Source organism: Plectropomus leopardus, chromosome 1, assembly GCF_026936395.1.
Source record: "Plectropomus leopardus strain MGB_pleo_1.0 chromosome 1, ASM2693639v1, whole genome shotgun sequence".
Classification (NCBI taxonomy): Eukaryota; Metazoa; Chordata; class Actinopteri; order Perciformes; family Serranidae; genus Plectropomus; species Plectropomus leopardus.
Window position 1 is genome coordinate 9,952,495 of NC_142176.1, and position 13,073 is coordinate 9,965,567.

Below are 13,073 nucleotides of genomic sequence, written 5' to 3' on the forward strand. Positions count from 1 at the left end.
TTTCTAACTTTAGCCTCAAAGGTGAGAGAGATTTTAAGATATTTTTCATGTGCCAGATGTTGCTGTGTGTGAACACATTCTCAGCTGCTCAACATGTCAGCATCGTGAAAATCTTACTGACTTACACTGATGCAAATGCATCAACATTTGTAAAATCCAGGTATGCTTCCAGCTCTGTCCTCCCTCTTTCTTTGTTTTGACCTCCCATTCTTCTTCCCCACTGTTGCTATGCAGCACACGCGCACGCACGCGCGCGCACGCACACACACACACACACACACACACACACACAACCACACCCACACACACACACACACACACACACACACACACACACACACACACACACACACACACACACACACACACACACACACACACACGTCAGCTCCTTCAACATACCTGCTGAGCTCAGATTACAAAGCCCTTGCCATGGTAAGGGAAATGCCCCTCAGGAAAGCTGTATGGGAGGCAGTGTTGCCGGGTGTCTCTCCAAACCTTTTCACTTCACTATATGAGCTGTAATGAGCTGCAGAGAGGACAGCAACAGTAAATACAAATGTGAAGCACATGGGAATGGGCATCTCGCTCTGTTCCCATTTCATCTCTGTGAGGTTTTGTGAGCTGAAACATGTGGAAAAGGATATGTTTGTAGAGATCTCTGGACTCTTTAATAAAACAAAGCTGGCTTCTAGCGTGTATGAATTTCTCTGGCAACACTGAATACTCTGTGATCTCAGATGAATCTCTGTTTCATCTTTTTCTTTCTTTTATCTTTTAAGTCGTCATCTAACAAGTCATGCCATCTTCTTTTGTATTCTAAAAAACATCACAACCCATCATTATTTTGGGTACTTTTGCACCATCTACATACTGTATTTACTGTCAATAGATGACATCATCTAAACTTCCATTTTTTTCCGTGTTGATGCATGAACGACTGTCAAGGCCGTGAGAGTACCAAGTAAAGAAACCTTTAAGTGTCTGCGTGTGTGCGTGCGTGCGTGTGTGCGTGTGCGTGTGTGTGTGGGAGGAAAGGTGATCAGAGATAAAGAGCTGCAGACAAAGAGAAAAGAATGTGACCCTTGTGGTTTTGACCTCCTTTCATCATGACCAAAACACACCATCAATCATTTTCTCCTGACCAACATCCTGATGACTAAACACTGTTTCTATACTGATGAAAGGCGCATGGCAAAAACAGCAATGACACAAAGAATAAAGAGGATAAATGGGTCATTCTTCAACTATGGTCCAAATTGGCCTGGAAACATGAAGAGACTCTACACATTTTTAGAGAACTGTATTAAGATGATATTTTTAGTAATGTTAAAACTGGCATTGTCATTTACATAACCATATGAATTTCCCATCAGAATTTAAAAAAAAGATGGAAACTGTTGTAGAAATGACATTTTTCAAGCTTCTCGGACCCTCAGGACATCTGGGCCTGCCTAGTGACCATCCCAAGAGTTAGAGCGTAATGAAGCAGCTTTTGTTATCATGCTGCATAAACTTGGGAAAAAAAAAAAAAAAAATCCCTGAATTTACATTTTGTACTGCGTGGTTGAAATGACATGAACACTGACATGAAAAGTACATAAATCACTAATATATCTACATTTATATATGTATACATTTCATTAAAATAGGTATTTGTGTCATTTATATTTGAGGGTAATATTAGATAAATATTCAGTTCTAAATTAAGCCAGGTTGGATGTTCAAAATCTGACTCAGTGGCAAAGGAAATACAGCAGAAACCACACATAAAGGTCACTTTTTATGGATTAAAACTCATCTACCATTTATATTTTGTATATCCCTTATCGTGTCAAGTAAGTGTGACAAAAATAAGAAAAGTAAGAAATGTGATTCTGTTATTCTTATTTCTGACAGTGACACAAAAACACATCTGTTGATGAATCACCCAAATACAGTATGTGTTACTACCCTATTCGGTGCAATTTTAAGTCTTTTGATTCAAGAACGAGCTTTAAAATAAAGTCCCTAGATAAATGTTGCAGCACAACATCACCTTATTCCTAAAACTGCCTCAGGGACAAAACACTTACCAAAATAACCAGTCACAGCTTGTGCATATAAACATATGTGGCCATAATTTAGCCACCAGAGTAAAACACAGATACATTTCCAGATAAACAGGACGAAGGAGCGATTTGGACATCTGTGACCGGCCGTGCAGATTCGGAGGGTTGTTTGATATATATGGCAGGATGTTTGCAGGGTTTTTGCTGTGAACCATGCAACATGAGTAACAGATTGTTTCATAATCAAAACCATTTGGTGCTCAGGGTATAAATTATACTCTGGTGGATAGATTTAGCTTGGTCATTCACAATCACGCCATGCCTGCTTCACCTAAATATGCTGCTCCGTTCATACAAACAAAGTGATGTTTACAAGTGAGCAGGAAGGAGATTTGAAAACATGTTCGGCTGATTTATGCCAAAGAAACTGAGACGTTGAGAGATGTGCAGAGTTGATAACTCGTTCTCTTAACACTGATACCGACTGCCCTGGCTATAATTTGCAAGCTGACTAACCGCACCACTGGTTTTCTTTGCATGACTACTGACAACATTGGCAGAAGCAAAGACTCATCAGCAGGGGAGAGGAGATGTTTGCAGCCCCCTGTGTGGTGCTTCGCTGCTTGGGGTTTAATACCTGTTGAGTGGACAGAGATTTAGGGAGCTTGAGCGCCGCAATCCCGGCTTAATGTTGTACAGGTGCATCTCTCCTCGCAGGTTAAACTCGCCCCAGGGCAGCTGGCAACGTTAACTGGAGGACTTTGAGCCACCTGGAGTCCGCCAGGGAATCAGTCTGACACTGTGGCAAAAGAAAGGGTATCATTTAGGAGAGATACCAAGACACATTCATATATAGAGACATAATAGATACAACTATCTATGATCTTTAATTCTATAACTATTACCTAACTAACGCATGTCTCATCTTTACAGCAAAGCTCCTTGTAATATCCTCCCGATTGCCATATACCTTTTGTCCTCTGGGGTCATTCTGACCCAGCCCTGTTTTGATTGTTATTTAAAGCATGTTGTATAAATTGTCGATCAATTCTGTGTTATACCTTTAGTCTTACTTCAGTGCAACCCATTACCACACATTTTCCCTTTGTTTTGGAATTTAAGGCCAATAGACCTTGTTTGCATAAGTATAAAAAATATATTTTGATAGCAAAAGATTTCATTTGAGGTCAGATTAACCCCAAGGACAACACGAGGGTTAAGCAAAACTACAGGTTCAGTGTGTAGGATTCTGGGGGATATTTCAGCTGAAATTAACTATGATATAATAAGTGTTTTTACAGTTTTCTTCTGTGTAAAATCACCTGAAAATGAATGAGCCATTTAAACCTGCAAAGGGGGCAGGTCCTTGTCTACAGAGATTGTCATCTTGCACCTTCATATTTCTACAGTCGCCCCGTTCACAGCTGCTCTGCAAGGAGCTTCAGAATTTATTTATTTTTTTTTTTAAATAAAGCTTTATTGAGTGTTTTCACTGGTTTCAATCACAAAGTTCATTTGTTTTAGAGAGTTAGAGTCCTCTGCAGATAATTCGGCTATTGGTACAGACCTACTGAACGTCTGGATGTTAAGTTATCAGAGAAGAAGGTGTGCAAACATTCACAGTGCCTGGACAAGCGGCCCGATTCCAACATGCCAAACAGCACTGGAAAAACACTGATTTGTGAGGTGAAACTGCTTTACTGAGTATTTTTATCGGTTTTCATCGCTAGTCTGTTTGTTTTGCAGAGGAAATGACCTCTCCTGATAATTCAGCTCCCAATAAAAACCTCTTGAATGTCTGGATGTTAAGTTATCAGAGAAAAAAGTGAGCACACATTAACAGGTTCTAGGCTAGCGGCCAGTGTCTGATGTGCCAAACAGTGTAAAAAACACTCATTTGTAACGTGAAACTATTTTGTTCAGTAAAATCACCAGGTCACTTTGTTTTGGAGAGTAGGAGACCTCTGTGGACAATTTTGCTCCCTGTACAAACAATGAACGCTGAAGAAATTCTAACCAGGAGAAGTTTCAGCTGGTTGCAGTCTGAAATCCTCACTGCTAGATTCCATAAAACCCCATCAAAAATCTTATACACTGGACCTTTAAATTTATCTTTATTTCTGTTTCTATTTTGGATTAATTGCTCTGATAACTATGTATTTTCCCAAATTTGAATTACATGATAATATTGTTCACACATACAGAGAGGCAAAAGGCTGGAAAGGCTATGAGTTTATTTATATTTATCCTTTGTTTTCTCAAGAAAATAGTAATTATTTTATTATCTTTACATTTATCTTTTTTGGTTTACTCCTGTTACACAATATCAGCATAACCCAGAATGTACAGCAGGTCTGAAATATTCCTTTAATATTAAAGAACTAATATTGTGTCTGTGGTCCTCAGCGGCTACTTTACAGTTATCTTGAATGGTCAAATGTAGTGTTTTTGTTGTTTTTGCTCACACTATCACAAAATGAACAGCAAGTGGGGGGAAAGGTGCGAAAATGTCCATCAGTGCAGATTTCCCTGTTTTGATGTCTGGTAGCCAGAAGATACACAACACTCAAAACACAGAAAAGGGTGACATTTCGGATTTTCACACATTTAGCCATTTAAGCTTCATCCTGCAGCTTTAAAAACCACACAGCCTTAAGGAGGCAAAAATAAAAATATCCTCTTGAGTTGGAGCCTACTTGATATACGCTTGAACAGCCCTGTTGTTTATTACAGACACCATTATGATTAAAACATAAGAATCTTAAAGTCATAAATGTCAAGATTAATACAGTTAATGGTCCAAAGACAAAAAAAAAACTGTATTATTACTGCGATAGGTGACTGCAACATAATAATGTTATAATAACAATAAATGATTACCACATAAAAAGCACATTGCTTCTTTAGCTTCATTATTTAAAGGATAAGTCACATTTTTGTTATTGTCAACAAATCCTGTGAAAAGCCCAAAATCAACATTTGTCAGTCCGTCTGTCAGTAATATTGGGAGCTACACAAAGCTGGGGCCGTGGGAACATATTCAATATGATCCCACATCCCCAGCTCCTGTGTGGCTCTCAGCCCAAAACCCATTTCGATCCTAGAGAAGATGTTAATCTTTACAAAATGCTTGCGAACATATGCTTTTGAATTTAAAAAGGGCTAAATAGTAATCTGAAATATCTGGAAATTGTCGTTTTTAGCAAATAATATTACCATCCTGCAATTGTATGCCTTCATGCTCCAGCAAAGTTTCTCAGTTTACATCCATGTCTGTGAAAACACTGCTGCTTCACACACACACCCCCCCCAGCTGAGCACAGTTTCAAGGAGGGAACCCAAAATAAGTAACCAATGCACAATTGTTTTATGCAAAATATTATAATGTCACACTGAAGTTGACCTGTGACTTCTTGGATATAAAATGTCATCACTTCATCTTTAGATCCTCTTAGACATTTGTGCAAAGTTTTGTAAAAATTCTTGAGTTTTGGCAAAAAACATGTTTTGTGAGCCAAAAAAATGGGGTAAACTCTGTTTTTTGGCAGGCAATATTTTCTGATGTGAATTAATACAAATTTGGTGCTCTAATGACAATTTACTGGTCAAGGATGATGTTCTGCATGTTAGATTGGCTGAAAGTATTTATATTTGTTAGACAGATTAATTTGTTGTCAGTTTTGGTGTTTTTCATCATTTTTTTTTCGAAATTAAGCAAAACATAAAAGACAGAGCCATTATTAAACACTCAAATAAAAATGAATAAATTTACACCTTTTTTCAGTAACTGAGTTACAGACATCTTTTCAAAGTCCTCAGATCAACCAGCCTTTTAAACAGCAGACATTTTGACGTGTCACAGGAAAATGCAAAGGTATTACTAAGAGCACAAAATTGACTCAAGTGTCCCAATGAGTCATGACTGTGAGCCAGCACGCACAACATCAGGGACCAGATAAAACTGTGTAGACTCATGACTAAAACTGTGTCTACGCATAAAGCCAGAAATATGCATACCCACTGAATTTGTCAGATTTATAAAGCTGTGCCTGCGTCCGATTGTGTTTTATAAATCTCGATCAGTTTGCATAGTGATACTTTTAGCCCTCCAACATTAACTACACCTGTCAGTTAGAAATATGGTAAAGAAAGTGCAATTTTGCTGACTGTTTTGCATCGGCGAGGTTCTCCAAAGGTGCCAGATCAGCTGTCATTACACGCAGCTGTGGGTATTTGTAGCATCCGTACCACTAATTCATTACAATTCTACAAACCATCATTGTGGTAAAATCACAATCATTCTGAATATCAAATATCAGAAAGATCAATGATTCATTCACAGCGTTCATAAAGGATAAAATTAAATGATCACTAGCAGAGAGATAAATGTAAATAAAAATAATGCTGATACTAATCACTCATAATTTAAATTAACTTTATAAATCCATCCATTGATTGACATTTTACATAATGCTGTGCAGCAAAAATAATAATTATCGGTGAAATTGGCAAACATCCTAAAACAATGTAGTCTCTTAGCTTACATTTAATCTTCTTACCTTTTCACCTGCAGTTAACTCAGCTAAAACTGTACACGCGCCTGCTCTGAAGAATGCTTGAGGCGCGCACATTCCTTCTTTATAAATACTAATTTATGTGTGGGAAAAGGGCGTATGCACGGTATTTGTGCGTGCAAATTGTTTATGCATCTGGCTCCAGGACCCTGATCCCGAGGCAGCTAAATGGAATTCAGCCATCATTAATTTTATTTCCACATTACTGTAGCAAAAAGTCCTCTACGTCTTCTGTATGTGCTCCTCATTCTTTTACATTCTGAAAATAACACCCTTTTCTCTTATGCATAAACACAGAAACTCTTTCCTTAATGTTTAAAAAAAAAATACATCCACTTCTCTTCACTTGGGCTGTAAATATTTCAGGCACCTAGGACCAAATTCAAAATGAGTTGCCATCGGCGTTATGTTTTATGAAAATAACTTCTCCAACTTCTGTATAATTTACAACTCTCTACAGGCTCCTTTGGACTTACCTGTGCTCTGACTTTGCCCTGGACAGTGGAGGAAAAATCGGACTTCCTCTGCAGTATTGTGTATGGTAATGGAAACGCGGTTCTACTGACATCTTTACAGCAAACCGGGCCTCGGCACAGTCATCTGCTGGGCCTGGAGCTGCGACTCATGAACTGTGGAAAAGAAATCCTTTGTTAGTGTCTTACATCTGTTGAAGTGAAAACAGCGGCAAAGAGACATGAGCTTTACAAAGTCAGCCAGGTTATCGATTTTTGCTCTTTGTATCATTTTTATGCCGTTTTTTTCCTCTGTTTGTTGATACACTGCACCTTTTTTAATAATCTTTTCAGGCTTCTTAAACTTAAATGAAGGTAAAAACTTCACAAAATGGAACAAAAGACTTTGAAGGAAGCCATGAGTCATTTTCTCACTTGACCTCTGTTTTCTCTGTCACCTGACCTCTCGTTCACCAGTCACGTAGACCTTAATAAAAGTCAGCTTTTCAAAACTGCTTCTTCTCCATCGATACAGAACAAACTGTGATTACATCCGACAACATTTGAGATCAAGGAACACCATGACCCCTGCTGACAGAGAAATTCATCCTTTTTATGTTAAAGTTTCAAGTCAAATGTCGAGGGACTGGTTGCTTTGAGGAACAGGATAAATAAATGTACAAAACAAAGTAAGTTGAGAAAAGTAAAAACATACATACAGCTTTTTAAAGGAATAGTTGGGTGCTTTAGGAAATATGTTGTGCTTTCTTTTCAAGAGTTACGTTAAAATATCTATACCGCTCTCTTATTTGTACAATAACTATGTATGCCTACCATACACCAGATGGCTCGGAAAATACTTTAAAAGCAATTAAAAGCAAACACTCTCACTTGTAAATACAATGTGAGTTTTTAGTCATATAGATTTTGCAAAGACTGGGGATCTTTCAGGGTCACTACTTGCAAGACTGCACTAGATTTCTTTAGAGATTATTTCCCATCCTGTTCCTTGTAGAAAATATTACACCAAACTAATACAAACATACAACATATTGATAATTCCTTACATGCCCGAAAAAATACACAACCTTTAGAGACACAAGAAAAAAATGTGACATATGCCAAAACTTTTCTTGTCAATTCAGCATCAACATAATCTATAAAAATAAACTGTGTTTGTGTATGAACTTTACATTTTGGATTTTTTTCCCGCCTCAACTCCCAAGCAGCCTCCATTGGTCAGCTGCGCTGTTTTAGTGGGAGGAGACCGTCTTAATGTGAGGTGAAATGTTACAAAAGTTAAGATTTCTCACTAAAACAAGTGCTGGTTGATGGATCAGATTCACAGCAAATTAAACACAGACTTTTGTTTACTGCACAAATCCACCAGTTTGTCCGCCTTTTCCTTTTCATGTTTTTGTGCCTCCCCAGAGTTTCCTCCATGTTTGCTGTCTACACAGTTTGCTGCTTCTTGTTGGCACTGAAGAAAGTGCAGCTGTGGGTTGTAGACAATATTCATGTCATTGATTTTCAGTATTTGCATGAGCCAAGACTAAAACTTACAATAATATTAAACATTTTTGTTATCGTTGGAACATCGAGATGAGAAAAAAGGCAGCTTAAACCAACGAATGACATCACAGGATCACGCACCAACAGAGAAAAAACTAAAACTGAAATTTGTTACAGTGAAATCACTGAAAAAATCGTTTGATGTAAAGTCCGTAGTAGCTGGAGCCAGCATTCACTGAGCTTAGCATTGCATAAAGAGTGGAAACAATGTGGAACAGCTAGAACGGCTCCGTCCAATGGTAACAAAATCTGCCAGAGAGCTTAGTGCAAATATGGTTTAAAACCTGGGTCTTTAACAGAGGGCCGGGACTCCTAGAGGGTCCTCAGAGTTACTGCAGGGGGAGGCACCAATTTGTTGATTGAGTTGGTTTGGTTTTTCTTTTCAAAAAATAAAGTATGTCTAAAAATACACATTAATATGAATCCAAAATATTCTGCCTTTTGCAAGAACTTATCTTTCGGAAAGTGGAGTTTCCTCCCTCACCCAAAAAGCTAATACAGGTTAAGACTGCAGCCTGAGGCTGATATTGCCTTTTGCTCGACAACCTCCATCTGCCTGGTTTGATATGCAACTCAATCTTATACTTTAGGCCTATTTGTAGTAAGGGGTCCCAGCTCTGTCTTTCTTTCAGCTAAGGGGCCCTTGGGCCGAAAAACATTCAAGAGTCCTGATATAAAACAAGCAATTTTATTGGTTGCATGAAAACAAGTTCTCTTACCTTCTTTTATTCATTCATTCATTCATTTATTGTCAGGTAAAATTTGACTCTTGGATTACATTTCTTACTATGTTTGTTTTTATGCACCAAATATGAATGACAAGATGATAACAGAAGTAAGAGAAGAAGAAGGGGTATGAGGTAACATGCCAGCCCTTAGCATGTAAAACATGTTTTTACATTTAAAAAAAATCGTAATTTTATGATATATACAATGTAATATAACACTGGCCTATTTTAAAACTAATTACTAAATACTAAACTAAATACTAAAATTCAGGTTTTTAAATGGGCTTGGGCCCAAAACCGAAAGTAACTAAGCACATTATGACTTAAAATTGTAATTTCTAATAATGACAAACAATATTTACGTGCAATCCTTATTTACACAAGTACAAGCACTCAGAGGCCAGTGTAGATTAGTACATAAGCAAAGATTTACACACACTTTACACACAAATTCACTCTGCTCACGCTTCATGAATGACTTGAATCTGTGTGGACGAAGAACTAAAGATATTTCACTGAATTAATGCAAAGATAATGTAAATTTCTCTCTTTCTGTTTTGTTTTTCTTAAATGTTTCACAGAGCAGATACATAGTTGTGCATGCTGAAGCAGAAAAATAAACACGCAATTTAAACTTCAGTTGTACGTTAAGAGAATAATCCACTGAGACTTCTTTGTTGCACACTATACCAACAACAATGTGGGGGATCTTTAACAAGACCAAACACGCCTGCCATTTCCATTTCTCTTTCATGAATTAATTTGAAGACTCTGGCAGATACGGAATATTGGACAGAGCTAAAATAAATAAAAAATGGAAAAAGTCAGTGGTGAATTCACACAAAGATAAGGCTTTCTGGATGAATACTGTAGCTCAGTCAGTGAATTGAATTTCAGGGCAGTCATAGTAATTCTCTGCTTTTAATTAATGTCCTGATAATGTTCCAGTATTCATCATTCACACTCAATGGCAAATAAATGTCATGCAAGAAATGTATTTAAAGTTGCAACAATGCATTTTGACTTCAAGAGTAACAAATGAGATAATGAAGAATCATTGGATGTCAACCCCATTAAATAATAATTATTTTATTTGTGTGTGTGTTGTGTTTGTTAATTCTCGGAGCGTGTGGCGGCGTGCTGGGGTTCACCCACGAAGCTGTGTGTGTTGTAGCGTACATGATGTGTAACAGGTGTGAGGCGGTGAGGAGGGAAGACGTCTGCAGCTGTCCCTGCAGACACCGGTCATGTCCTCCCCCATCTGCCTTCCCCCTCCCGCGGCCCATCAGGCCCCTAAAAGCCTGGCTCAAGCGTGTGTGTATGTATATTTATGTGTGTGTGTGTGTGAGCAGCAGCAGCCGCTGAATCCCTGCTTACTGCAGCCAAGTGTCATCACCTCTCTATCCAGCACCCCACAGCCCGTCCCTCCCGCTCGCCACTAATACCCCGCAGGTACCCGAGAATCCTGGACACATGTGGTTTTGGCCATGTGTCCATTTAACAATGAATTATCACGCTTCGTGCCTCGCTTCGGCCAGCAGCGATCCGACCTTCATGCTGCTGATCATTATGTCTGGGTGAAATTTAAATTATGCTTCTGAAATCGAATGCTAGTTTCAGAGTGTGAATTAAAATCACTCGGAGGGAGAAATGATGAAATTAAAGAAACGCTGTTACATTTGGCTCCTCTTTATGTTTGATGTGCTTGACTTTCATGAAGGCTTATTAATTTTCTTTGCTCATCACAGAAATGCAGGATTTAGTTTATTATCTAAATTTCTGTCAGATTCACATGTAATTGGAACATTATTCAACTGGCAAAAGGTTTTTGAGTAAATGGAGGCCACATATTTTTAGTCAGGCAACAATGGCTCTGCAGATAATAATGTTGCTTTGTCAATGAGTACGCCACGTTGATCGAGACTGAAATATCTCTACCGCCACTGGATGGACTGCCATGAAATGCAGCGTAGACATTCATGGTCCCCAGTGGATGAATCATATGGATTTGGGTGACTGACTTTTCCTCCAGCAGCATTACGGCCGGGGTTGGGTCGATTAGCAGTTTTGAGAGCCTGGGCCAGTCTACAAGTTTAAATGGTTTGATTTTATGGAAATTAGCTGAAAAAAATGAGAAAAAAAACAAAGTCCTTACACTAGATTATGCTCCCATAAATATTTAATACAATTACCACTGAGGTAATTAAACAGGTAATTGTATTAAATATTTATGGGAGCATAATCTTGTGTGCAGACTTTGTTTTTTCTTCTCTTGTACTATCTCTCGTCCAGCACCTAGTTTTTTTTACCATCTGGATGTTCGTGCTTTTGTGAACTTTTTATGCAAACTGGCCACATCAGCATTTGTCAATATAGCGCATTTTGGAAATGAATCATATGGATTTTGGTGATCCTCTGACTTCTCCTCTAACGCCGTCATCAGTTTAACATTTTAAATTTGTCCAGTACTTTGGTTTATCCATAAACCACTGCTGTACTAAGAGCAAAGTGCTGAAATATTGTCAAATGTTAGTATGCTGACACACTAATACACACTAATACAAATGCCGGCCAAGGAGGCACAGGAACATGAACAAGGAAAAGGAGAAACTGGTGGAGTTGCTGAATGAACAAGAGTCCATGTTCAATTCTGCATGTCTCTGATCCACTTACTTAAGTGAGAAATCTTAATTTCTACAAAGGTTTCCTTCACTGGCATAGTGTCTTCCCACTATAACAGTGCAGCTAACCAGCAGACGCTTGTATCGAGTTGAGATGACAGAATCCAAAATGTAAATTGGTATGCAAATACATTTTCCTTGTGGATTTTATTGATGCCAAATTGAAAGGAGCACCATCAACATTTGATGCCTTTTATCTTGTGTTTCCAGAGTTATGCATTTCTGCAGACATATAAGGAATATATTGTATTTCTTAAAGGGAATTTATAGTAGCATTTTCTAACAGGAGCATGATGGGAAACAACCTTAAAAGTAAACTGGTTGTATTTTTGCAAATAGTGACTCTGCAAGATCTTTGCGCATTCTTAGATATGCATTTAAATTTGAGAGGGTGTCAAACTTTAGTCTTTTAACAGTCTTAACCTCAAACATATGGCAAAGCCGTATTCAGAGAGCAATAAGCAACAAACAAAAAGACTGTTGCCAAGAGACAGTTACAAACCTGCAGAATATGACTAAATCAAATTCAAAACTGGCAAATATACATTAACTTTCTGCACCTACAGAACTTCTCTCAGCTTTCACCCAGAAGAAACCAATTCAGCCGATCTGTGACACAGAACGAGCAAAGACGCAGTGATTAGAAAATGATAGAGTCCATGTGTATTTGTGGTTCTATGTTAGAACAGATTACAAACTTCGAGAGAGAGAAGTGAGGCCAGGATATTTAAATTTCTGACAAAATTGTGCCTCTTCTCTGTGTCATAACAGAGCACAAAGACATAATACAGATATTTTTAGGTTCAAAGTAATTTACAATTTCCCAGATTATTGTTATTTCCCATGTCAATCGTTAATAAATGCATCCGCTTGGATATAGTTAAAAAAGACACCCCTCACAGCTTACCTCGAAATCTATACCTTTTTAACTTTTCTTCACTATAAAACTGAGTAACAACATCCATGTGTAAACATGAGCTGCCAGTAGCTTATTTGGCATAATTTCAATGCCAAT

At 38.0% G+C, this 13,073-nt stretch overlaps 1 long non-coding RNA gene across 1 annotated transcript in view; it reads right to left on the bottom strand.

The window, feature by feature from the left end:
* Positions 1–1,323: 1,323 nt before the first annotated feature.
* LOC148190360 (uncharacterized) overlaps positions 1,324–13,073 on the bottom strand; it is a 39,604-nt gene continuing 27,854 nt past the window's right edge. Inside the window, exons 3-4 of the long non-coding RNA XR_015777417.1 lie at positions 7,102–7,254; positions 1,324–2,850 (exon numbers count right to left, since the gene is read on the bottom strand). This is a non-coding gene — a long non-coding RNA (uncharacterized LOC148190360). The remainder of the gene's footprint in view (positions 2,851–7,101; positions 7,255–13,073) is intronic.